This window comes from Martes martes (genome assembly GCF_963455335.1).
Source record: "Martes martes genome assembly, chromosome: 6".
Classification (NCBI taxonomy): Eukaryota; Metazoa; Chordata; class Mammalia; order Carnivora; family Mustelidae; genus Martes; species Martes martes.
Window position 1 is genome coordinate 140,613,367 of NC_137893.1, and position 11,767 is coordinate 140,625,133.

Here is an 11,767-nt window from a genome sequence, read left to right on the forward strand (position 1 = left end):
GGTTTGCTTAATGTGCTAGAACAGCTCCCAGAATTTAGGAGAACACTTACATTTACCAGGTTACTAAGGGATAATTTAAAGGGTACAGATGAACAGCCAGAGCGAGATACAAAGGGTGAGGTCCTGGGGAATCCTAAGCACAAACGCTTCTGTGACTATTAACTTCATTTTCATACCTTCTCCCTTCTCAAGAGAAGAGAATAAGGAATAGGGGAAGAAGACTAAAATTCTTAGCTTCTAATCTTGGCTTTTAATTCCAGTGACCAGCCCTCAACCAGAAGTGATCCAGGAGCCCACCCAAAATTGACTCTATACAACAAAAGATGGGAAATAGCAAGGGTTTTAGGATCTTTGTGCCAATAACCAGGGGCAGACACCAATATGTTTTATTTCACAGTTACCATGAAGTTTATATAAAATAGCTTAACATTATAACACACTTTTTAAAAAATATTTTATTTATTTGACAGCAAGCAACAGAACACAAGCAGGGGGAGCAGCAGGCAGAGGGAGAGGGAGAAGTAGGTTCCTTGCTCAGTCGGCCCAATCCTAGAACCCTGGAATCACAACTGAGCTGAAGGCAAACAGTTAACCGACTGAGGCCACCCAGGTGCCCCTATAACACCCTATTTTAAACAATAACTTCAAAATTATTCCTAACCTTTAGAGTTCTCCTCCTCATATTTTACTGATGTTACAGGTCACAATGTTTTTATATTATATATCTTATAACAGATTATTGTAGTTGTGGTTATTTTTGCTACATTTGTTTTTTAACTTTACAACTAGAGTTGTAAGTGAATAACATGCTACCATTACCATATTACAGAATTTAATTACACACACACACACACACACACACACACACATAATATACATACATACATATATACCATTACCAGGAAGTTTTACACTACTGTCTTACGCTTTTATGATGTTATTGTCCTTTCATGTCTATTCCAAGAACTCATATCAGCAATTCTTTAGCAGTAAGGCATGTCTACTGGTCATAATTCCCTCAGGTTTGTTTTTGTTCAAGAAAGTCTTTACCTCTATTTCATTTTTGAAGAGAAGATTTGCAGGCATAGAATTTTTCATCGAAAGTTGCTTGCCTATCAATGTTTTTTGTTTTTTTTGCCTATCAATATTTTAAATATGTCATCCCATTCTCCCCTAGTCTGAAAAATTTTGTTGAGAAATCCAATAGTCCTATAGGAATTTCTGAATATAATTTCTTTTCTCTTGCTGCTTTCAAAATTCTTTGTTTTTGACTCTTGACAATTTATAGCATGGCCCAGTGTAGCCCTAATTGGATTAAACAAATCTGAGGTCCTTTAGGCCTCATGGATATGAAAGTTTATTTCTCCCAAGGATTTAGAAATTTTCAACTATTATTGCTTTAAAAATATGCTCTTTTTGTCCCCTTTTCTTCTGGAATTCCCACAATGAGAATATTGGCTTTTTAAAAAAATTCTGTCCTATAAGTCCCATAGACATTCTTTGCTCTTTTTCATATATTTTCTTTTCATTCCGGATAATTTCAAGTGTCTTATAGTTCATTGACTGTTTCCTCTAAATAGACATTTGAAGCTCTATATTGAATTCTTCAGTACTTTTTAGCTCTAGAATTTCTTTGTTTTTCTTTTCTTTTTTGAAATTCTCATTTTTAATGCCTTATTTTCCTTATTTTTGTGTTCTTTCAGTTCACTAAACTTCTTTAAAGGAATTAATTCTTTCTAATAGCTTGTAGATGCCCATTTCTTGGGATCAGTTATTCAAGCTTTATTAGTTTTCTTTGGTTGTGTTAAGTTTGCCAGATTTTTCGTGATCTTTGATTCCATACATTGTTATCTATGCATTACAAGAGTTGGTATCCTCTTCCAGACTTAACAGTTTTATTTTGGTAGAGATAGTTCAGCAGTCAGCTCAGCTTTGCTTGCTGGACATGTCTGATGGTAAAATGTTTAGCAGGTGAGGCTTGCTATTCAAGATTATTTTTGGGTGGGGCCACTGCCTGAGCTCTAAGATAAAGCAGGGTGTCCACTGGCTGAAAACAGTTGGATAGGACTGCTGGTTTGATTTCCTGCCCAAACAATTAGGATGAGCTTACCAGTCGCCTCTGTTTTTCATTAGATGGTCAGAACTAGGTACTATACTCGGTAGGAGGTGGGACTATGAATGAATTTCTTTTCCCTGGTGAGGCAGCAGAAGAGGCCCCAGAGCCTGCGTGGCTCATAGTTTGTAGACCTGAATATGTGTGCACTAAATTCCATGGCCAGATGGGGCCATTTGTCTTGATCTTTAGACAGTGAAAGGGATGGGCTGTGTGTGAATAGAGAATCCTGGAATATGGGGCTGAGGTTGAAGCACCTTCTTGAACCACAGAGACCAGACATGGGCTTTAGAAAGTAAAGAGAAACTACTACTTGATAACCACAGTTCCCTGCCCCAGGCAGGCATAGCACTGCATTGAGAGGTCTCCCCTGAACTTATTATGGTTCCTATAGTGAGAGAAGAGATCCTGTGTTGGACTACCAGCTCCCCCAGGATTGCAGGTCACTTATTAGGAGCCCCCACTCCAGTCTTGCCCCGGTGAGATTATGCAGGAATCTGTAGGTTTGGAACACAGGGAATGTTGTTGTTGTCTTTAAATTTTATTTTATTTAAACTTAGTTAATTACCATATAGTATATTATTAGTTTCAGAGGTAGAGTTCAGTGATTCATCAGTTGCATATAACCCCCTGTGCTCATTACATCCTGGGCTCTCCTTAATGCTGTTGTGATGGAGAATGGGCAAGGGCCTTGCAACTAACAGTACTTGGATCTTGTGTGCAAATATTTCATCAAAAATTTTAAATTGTTCTTGCTGTTGATAGTGGTGGTGGCTTCCTTTTTTGTGCAGAAGATGTTTAGTTTTGTGTAGTCTCACTTGTTTATGTTCATATTTGTTACTTTTGCTTTTTGGTGTCAAATTCAAATAATCATCATCAAGGCTGATGTCAAGGAGCACACCGCTTAAAACTCCTTCTAGGAGTTATGGTTTCAGTAGTTACATTCAATTTTTAATGAATTTTGAGTTGACTTTTGGGTATGGAGTATAATAACCATTCTTTTACATCTGGCTGTCCAGTTTTCTAAGCACAACATATTGAAGAGACTATCATTTCCCCAATGTATAGTTTTAAGTTTTTGTCATAAATACATTGACTATGTATTAAAGGGTTTATTTTAAACATCTGTACTCATTAATATATAGGTGTGGTTTTATGCCAATATCATATTCTTTTGATAAGTGTAATTTTGTAATGTAGTTTGAAATCAGGAAGTATGATGCCTCTAGCTTTGTTCTTTCTCTAGACTACTTTAGATTTTTTTTTTTTTTGGCTCTGTATAATTTTTAGGGCTGTTTCTTCTATTTCTGTGTAAAATGCCAGTGGAATTTTGATAAAGATTGCACTGAATCTATACATGGTTTTGGGTAATATGCACATTTTCACAATATTCTTCCAATCAATGAGCATAGAATATCTTTCCATTTATTTGTGAAATCTTCAATTTCTTTCATTAATGTCATTTAGTAGTCCATGTACAGGTATTTTACCTCCTTGGTTATATTTATTACTAGTTTTATATTCTCTTTGATACAAGTAGAAATGTTTTCTTAATTTCTCTGATGATGATGATTATATAGCAATCTAACCTTCTTGTGTACTGATTTTGTATTATGCAACTCTACTGAATTCATTTATAAGTTCTGGTTTTTGTGATCTGTATATAATATATCATCTGCAAATTGTGACAATTTTACTTCTTCCTTACAAATTTAGATGTCTTTTATTTCTTTTTCTTGTCTTGTTGGCACAGCAGGTACTTACAGTACTATGTTGGATAAAAGTGATGCCTGTCTTGTTCCTGATCTTAGAGGGAAACTAACTTTTTTTTTTTTTAAACCATCAGCAGTGGGTTTTTCATATATAGTCTTTATTTATGTTGAAGTATATTTCCTCAACACAATTTGTTGAAAGTTTTGATCACAAACAGATGTTGTGCTTTGTTGAATCCTTTTTCTGAACCTACTCAGATGATCATATGACATTTATTCTTCCTCTTGTTATTGTGATGTATCATGCTGATTGATTTGACCATATTAAACCATCCTTGCACAACTGAAATAAATCTTACTGGATCACAATGAATAATTTTTCTAAGGTATTCTTGAAATTGGTTTGCTAATATTTTTTTCCGTTTTATTTTATTTTATTTCTTTTCTGTGTTCCAAAATTCATTGTTTATACACCCCACCCAGTGCTGCATGCAATATGTGCCCTCCATAATACCCACCACCAGGCTCACCCAACCCCCTACCGCTCCCCCCTCCAAAACCCTCAGTTTATATTTCTCAGAGTCCATAGTCTCTCATGGTTTGTCTCCCTGCTCTGATTTCCCCTAACTCACTTCTCCTCTCCATCTCCCAATGTCCTCCATGTTATTCCTTAGGTTCCACAAGTAAGTGAAACCATATGATAATTGACTCTCTCTGCTTGACTTATTTCACTCAGCATAATCTCTTCCAGTCCTGTCCATGTTGATATAAAAGCTGGGTTGGTTTGCTAATATTTTTTGAGGTATTTTTGTTGAGGATATTCATAGCTATGTTTCATCAGAGATTTTGAACTACAATTTTCTTGTAGTTTCTTTGGTTTTGGATTACAGTAATTCTGACTTCATAAAATGCATTTGGAAGTATTTCTTTCTGTCTTTTTTGGATGAAAGAGTTTGAAAAGGATTATATTAATTTTTCTTTAAATATTTGGTAGCATTCACCAGTGAAACCATCTGTTACTAGACTATGGTCTGTAGGGAAGTTTTTATTACTGATTTATTCTCCCTAGTAGTAATTGGTCTGTTCAGATTTCCTATTTTTTCATGATTCAGTCTTGGTAGGTTAAATGTTTCTAGGAATTTATCCATTTTTTTTATGTTGTCTGATATATTGGCATATGATTGCTTGGAGTGTCTAATAAGCCTTCATATTTGTGTGGCATTGCCAGGGTTTTTTAAAATCATGAATAGATATTGAGTGTTTTTAATTGCATTTTTATGCATCTGTTAAAATGATCATAATTGTCCTCCTTTATTCCATAAGCATGTTGATTACACTAATTGGCTTTTGGATACCAGACCAAGCTGGCATTTCCAAAATAAACCAATAAGACCAAGATTTATTATCCTTTTTATGTATTTATAATTTACTTTGATATTTTGTTTAGGATTTTTGAAATTCAACTGGTGTTTTTCTTATAATGTTATATTTTGGTATCAAGATTATTTAGGCACTGGGAATTTTTAATTTCTTATTTTCTGAAGAGTTATAAATTGAGCATTAATTCTTTAAAGATTGCATCAGTGAGACTTCTGAGCCTAAAGTTTTCTTTATAAGAAGGTTTTAAATTATAAATCCAATTTATTTAATATAATTCTGATTTTTCCATTCTTGTGTCAGTTAAGGTCAGTCACCATTGACATTTTTGTGAAATGTGTCAGTTTTGTCTAACTTATTGCTATTTAAACCTGCTCATAATATACTTAAAACCTTTCAAATGTTTCCAGCAGGATCTATAATATAGTGTTGTCTCCTTTTGTAGTCCTAAGATTAGCTATTTGCAGTGTCTGCCTATTCTCTTTTAGTCAGAATATTCTAGATTTAATGGACTTATTTTTCCTTTTTTTTTTTTTAAGATTTTTTTTTTTTTATTTATTTGTCAGAGAGAGTGAGCACAGGCAGACAGAGAGGCAGGCAGAGGCAGAGGGAGAAGCAGGCTCCCCGCTGAGCAAGGAGCCCGATGCGGGACTCGATCCCAGGACTCTGGGATCATGACCTGAGCCGAAGGCAGCCGCTCAACCAACTGAGCCACCCAGGCGCCCCATTATTTTTCCTTTCTAAGAACAACTGTTAGCTTTATTGATTTCCTTTCTTGAATGTTTTTTGTTTTTGTTGTTACATTAGTTTTTTCCTCTTAGCTTTACTATTTCTTTCTATTTGGGAGAGGGACTTAATTATCTTATTCTAAGATAATTCATCTTGAGATAAATGCTTAGTTATTTTCAGATGTTGTTCTTTACTAGTATATTAATTTAAGGTTATAAACTTTAAGCATGGCTTTAACTGCATCTCATTGATCTATTTGATTAGTATCAATATCACTTTTGTATCTTTGTATGCATAGGCCTGATTCTATCACTTAAAAAGTAATATTGCATCTATTTTTATTTGCCTTATATCACAAGCCTTTAAACTATTTTAAGATATATGTTTACATTAATTTGATTAAAGTGGTAAGGAGGGCTACTTTCAACTTCCACTGAAGAGGACAGATGAAAAACTTACAGCTTTTGTTTTGTTTTCAATTTTATTAGTTTCAGGTGTGTAACATAGAGATTTGACAGTTATAGGAATCACATAATGCTAACCACAATAACTGCAATTAATATCAGCTATCATATAAAGTTATTATATTATTGACTATATTCCCTATGCTGTACTTTGATCACAGTGACTTACTTGTTTTATAACTGGAAGTTTGTACCTTTTAAAATCTTTTACCTATTTTGCCCCTTCTCCCACCCTTTATCTATTTGAGCCCTGGCAACCACAAGTTCCTTCTCTATATTTGGAGTTTGTTACTGTTTCTTTTGTTTCTTTTTTATTCAATTATGTTATTCCATATCTAAGTGAAATCATATGGGATTTGTCTTTTTCCAACTTATTTCACTTATTTCACTTAGTATAATCTTTTATTTTCACTTATTTCACTTAGTATATTTTCTAGGTCCATCCATGTTGTTCCAATGGTGGTATTTCATTATTTTCTATGTCTGAGTAATATTCTGTTGTGTATGTATACCACATCTTTATTCATATATCAATGGGTACTAGGGTTGCTTTCATATTTTGGCTATTGTAAACAAAGCTCAATAAACATAGGAGTGTATCTGTCTTTTCAAATTAGTGTTTTTATTATCTTCAGGTAAATACCCAGCAGTGGATGTATTAGATTGCATGCTATTTCTATTTTCAATTTTTTGAAGAAACTCCATAGAGTTTTCCATAGTGTCTGTACAAGTTTGCATTCCTATAAACAGTGCACATCCTTGTCAATACTTATCTTTCTTTTTTCTGTGCTAGCTGTTCTCACCTGTGAAATGATATATCATTGTGATTTTGATTTGCACTTTCCCATCTTTTCATTTGTTGAGCATCTTTTCATTTGTTGGCAATCTGTATGCTTTCTTTGTAAAAATGTTAATTCAGGTCCTCCGCCCGTTTTTATTTATTTTTTTTGAAGATTTTATTTATTTACTTGACAGAGATCACAAGTAGGCATAGAGGCAGGCAGAGAGAGAGAGGGGGAAGCAGGATCCCTGCTGAGCAGAGAGCCCTATGCAGGACTCGATTCCAGGACCCTGGGATCATGACCTGAGCTGAAGGCAGAGGCTTTAACCCACTGAGCCACCCAGATGCCCCCTCCGCCTGTTTTTAAATTGCCTTTTGGTGTTGAGTTGTATGATTGCATTTCTTGATATATTTTGGATATTAACACCTTATGAGATAGATTATTTGCAAATAAGCTCTCATTCAATAGGTTGTATTTTCATTTTGTTGGTGGTTCTACTGTGCAAAAACTGATTAGCTTAATCCAGTCCCAATTGTTCATTTTTGCATTTATTTATTTACTTATTGCCCTCACCTAGATACACAGATCCAAAAACATGTCGCTAAGGCCAATGTCCAAGGGATTATTGCCCATGTTTTCTTTTGTGAGTTTTAGGGCTTCAGGTCTTACGTTTAAGTCCTTCATCCATTTTGAGTTTGTTTTTGTGCATGGTGTAAAGAGTCCAGTTTCATTTTCTTGCATGCATTTGTCCAATTTTCCCAACATCATCAAAATACTGTTTTTCCCCCATATTATATTCTTGCCTCTTTTGTTGTAAATTAATTAAACATATAAGTGTGGATTTGTTTCTGGGATCTCTATTCTGTTCTATTGATCTATGTGTTCATTTCTTAGTAGTATCAAACTGGTTTGATTCCTGTAGCTTTGTAGTACAGAATAAAATATAGGAGTAGATTATCTCTAGCTTCATTCCACTTTTTCAAGATGGTTTTGGCTATTTTTGTCATTCCATAGAGATTTTAGGGTTATTTGTTCTAGGTCTGTGAACAATACCATTGGTGTTATCAAAGAGATTGCATTGTTTCTGTAGATTCCTTTGGGTAGTGGGGACATCTTAACAATATTAATTCTTCCGATGCATGCAAGTATATTTTTTCCATTTAATTTGTGTCATCTTAAATTTATTTCTTCAGGGGCGCCTAGGTGGCTCAGTGGGTTAAAGCCTCTGCCTTCAGCTCAGGTCATGATCTCAGGGTCCTGGGATCAAGCCCGGCATTGGGCTTTCTCCTCCACAGGGAGTCTCTTTCCTCCTCTCTCTCTCTCTGCCTGCCTCTCTGCCTGCTTGTGATCTCTGTCTGTCCAATAAATAAATAAAATCTTTAAATTTACTTCTTCAATGTCTTCAATTTTCAGAGTACAGATCTTTTGCTTTTTGGCTAAAAGTATTCCTAGGTATTTTTTCCCCCTTCAAAATGCCATTTTTATTGGGATTTTTTCCCTAGTTTCTCTTTCACTAGTTTTTATTACTATATAGAAATAAAACATTTTTGTATTTTGATTTTATATACTGCAACTTTACTGAATTCATCTATTACTTCTAATAGAGTTTTAATGAAGTCTTTATGGTTTTCTACATATAGTATCATGTACCCATAAAGAATGTCAGTTTTATTTTGCTACCAATTTGAATACATTTTATTTCTTGTTTGATTGCTGTGGCCAGAACATCCAGTACTATGTTGACTATAAGTGGTGAGAGTGAGCATCTTTGTCTTCCTCTTAAATCTTAGAAGATCATATTTCAGATTTTCACCATTGAGTATGATGTTCGCTGTGGGTGACCTTTATTATGTTGAGGTGTGTTTCCTTTAAAACCACTTTATTGAGAGTTTTTATCATGAATTGATTTATATTTTATTAAATGCTTTTTCCTCATCTAATCATATGATTTTTATCCTTCCTCTTGTCAATGCGATGCATCACACTAATTGAGTTGTAGATATTGAATTATTTTTGTTTCTCTGGAATAAATCCCACTTGATCACTTGGTATCATATTTATATTTATTTCTTTTAGGTATAATCCTTTAAATGTATTGTTGAATTCAGTTGGTTAATATTTTAATGAGGACTTTTGCATCTAAGTTCATCAGGGATTTTGCCCTATAATTTTCTTTTTTGTAGTGTCTTTGGTTTAGAGATCAGGGTAATGCTGGATTCATGGAATTAGTTGGGAATTTTTCTTTCCTATTCTATTTTTTAAAATAACTTAAGAATAATAGATAACTCTTCTTCAAGTTTTTGGTAGAACTTCTGTGAACCTAACTGTTGCTGCACTTTTTATTTTGGTGAGGTTTTTTATTATTATTACCGATTCATTTTCCTGATCAGAAATGATCTGTTCACATTTTCTATTTCTTCCTTATTCACTTTTAGAAGAATGTATGTTTCTTGGAATTTATCCATATCTAGGTTGTCCAACTTGTTGGCATATGATTTTTATCATATTCTTGTATAATTCTTTGTATTTCTGTTGGTCACTATTTCTTTTTCATTTTTTTTTTAATTTGAGTCCTCTTTTTTTTCTTGATGAGTCTGGCTAAGGTTTATCAATTTTGTTCATCTTTTCAAAGAACTCTTTTGTTTCATTGATCATTGCTATTGTTTTTAGTGTCTATTTCATTTATTTCCACTCTACTATATATTATTTCTCTCCTTTTACTAAATTTGGGCTTTGTTCATTCTTCTATTTCTAGCTCCTTTAGGTGTGGAGTTAGGTTCTTCATTAGAGATTTTTTTTTTTTCCTGCTTCTTATGGTAGGCCTGTATTGTTATAAACTTCTCTTTATGTACCAACCCTCTCAGAACTGCTTTCACTGCATCCCAGAGCTTTTGGACCATTGTGTTTTCATTTTCATTTGTCTCCATGTGTTTCTTAATTTCTTCTTTTATTTCCTGGTTTACTCATTCATTGTTTAGTAGCATGTTATTTAGCTTCCACATATTTGTGTTCTTAGCAGACTTTTTCTTGTGGTTAATGTCTAGTTTCATAGTGTTGTGGTCAGAAAATATGCATGATATGATTTCCATCTTTCTTAATTTGTTGACACTTGTTTTGTGGCCCACTATGTGATCTGTTCTGGAGAATGTTCCATGTGCACTTGAAAGGAATGTGTATTCAGCTGTTTTGGGATAGAACATTCTGAATATATTTATTAGATCCATCTGGTCCAATGTATCATTCAAGACCACTGTTTATATATTGATTTTCTAATTGGGTGATTTGTTTATTGAGGCAAGTGAGTTGTTAAGGTCCCTACTATTGTTGTATTACTATTGATTTAGTATGATGTTAATTAGCATACATTTCTTTCTACTGAAATAGCTTCTTTAAGCATTTATTGTAAAGCATGAGGTAGTGAATTCCTTCAGCTTTTGTTTGTTTAGGAAAGTTTTGATCTCTCTTACATTTATGAAAGACAGCATCCCTGGGTATAGTATTTTCAGTTGATGATTTTTTTCCACAATATTTTGAATATGTAATCCTTCTGGTCTGAAAAGTTTCTGTGAAAAATCTGTGTATAGCCTTTTGGGGGTTCTATTTAATATCTCTTTTCTCTTGCTGGTTTCACAACTCTTTCTTCATTATTGATTTTTGATAAATTAATAATACTGTGGCTCTCTGTAGCTCTATTCATCTTATTTGGGGTTCTTTGGGCCTCTTGTGTCTGGATATCTATTTCCTGAGGATTATATACTTTCAGCCATTATTGATTTAAATATACTTTCTCTTCTCTGTCATTTTCTTCTGGAATTCTCATATTGCAAGTGTTTTTCTTTACATTCTGTCCCATAAGTTCTGTCAAGTCTGCTTTTGGAGCATTCTACTGAATTCTTCAGTTATTGTATTTTTAACCCTAAGATTTCTGTTTGTTTTAATTTTTATGGTTTCTATTTCTTTCTTGAACTTCTTGTTTTGTTGAGGCATTGATTGCCTGACTTCATTTAGTTGTCTGTACATGTTGCTCACAAGAACTCTGTAACAGGATTATCCACATTCTTTGACCATCCTTAGATCTCCACATTTTGAGGGTCTGTTATTAGAGATTAATTTCCTTTGATGATTTCATTTTTACCTGATTTTTTTTTCATATCCTCAATTTCTTCCGTTGGTGTTTATGCATTTGAGTAAAAGGTATATTCTTTGAAAATTGTAGCTTTGTTTTCACAGAGACCATTCTTCTCCAGTCAACTTAGTTTGCATTTCTAGATGTGCCTTCTGGTAGTGTTCTTGGGCAAGAGGAGTGTGTTATTAAGTTATATATTTGAGCAAAGCAACTGTTCAATCTCTGAGATCAGGCATGGGAAAGGGGGAATATGCCACTAATTTAGAACTGCTATTGAGGACTGCTAGCTCAGTTTCCTACCCAAGCAAAGCTGTAAGATCATTTTTAAAGTTGCCCAGATTTCTCATCAGCCTTAATTTATGGTCAGGACTCTGGATATTTTACTCAGCCATACATGGAGCCATGAATTATCTTCCCTGACATAGTAGGACAGCAAGAGAGGTTCCAATATCCACACAGCTCAT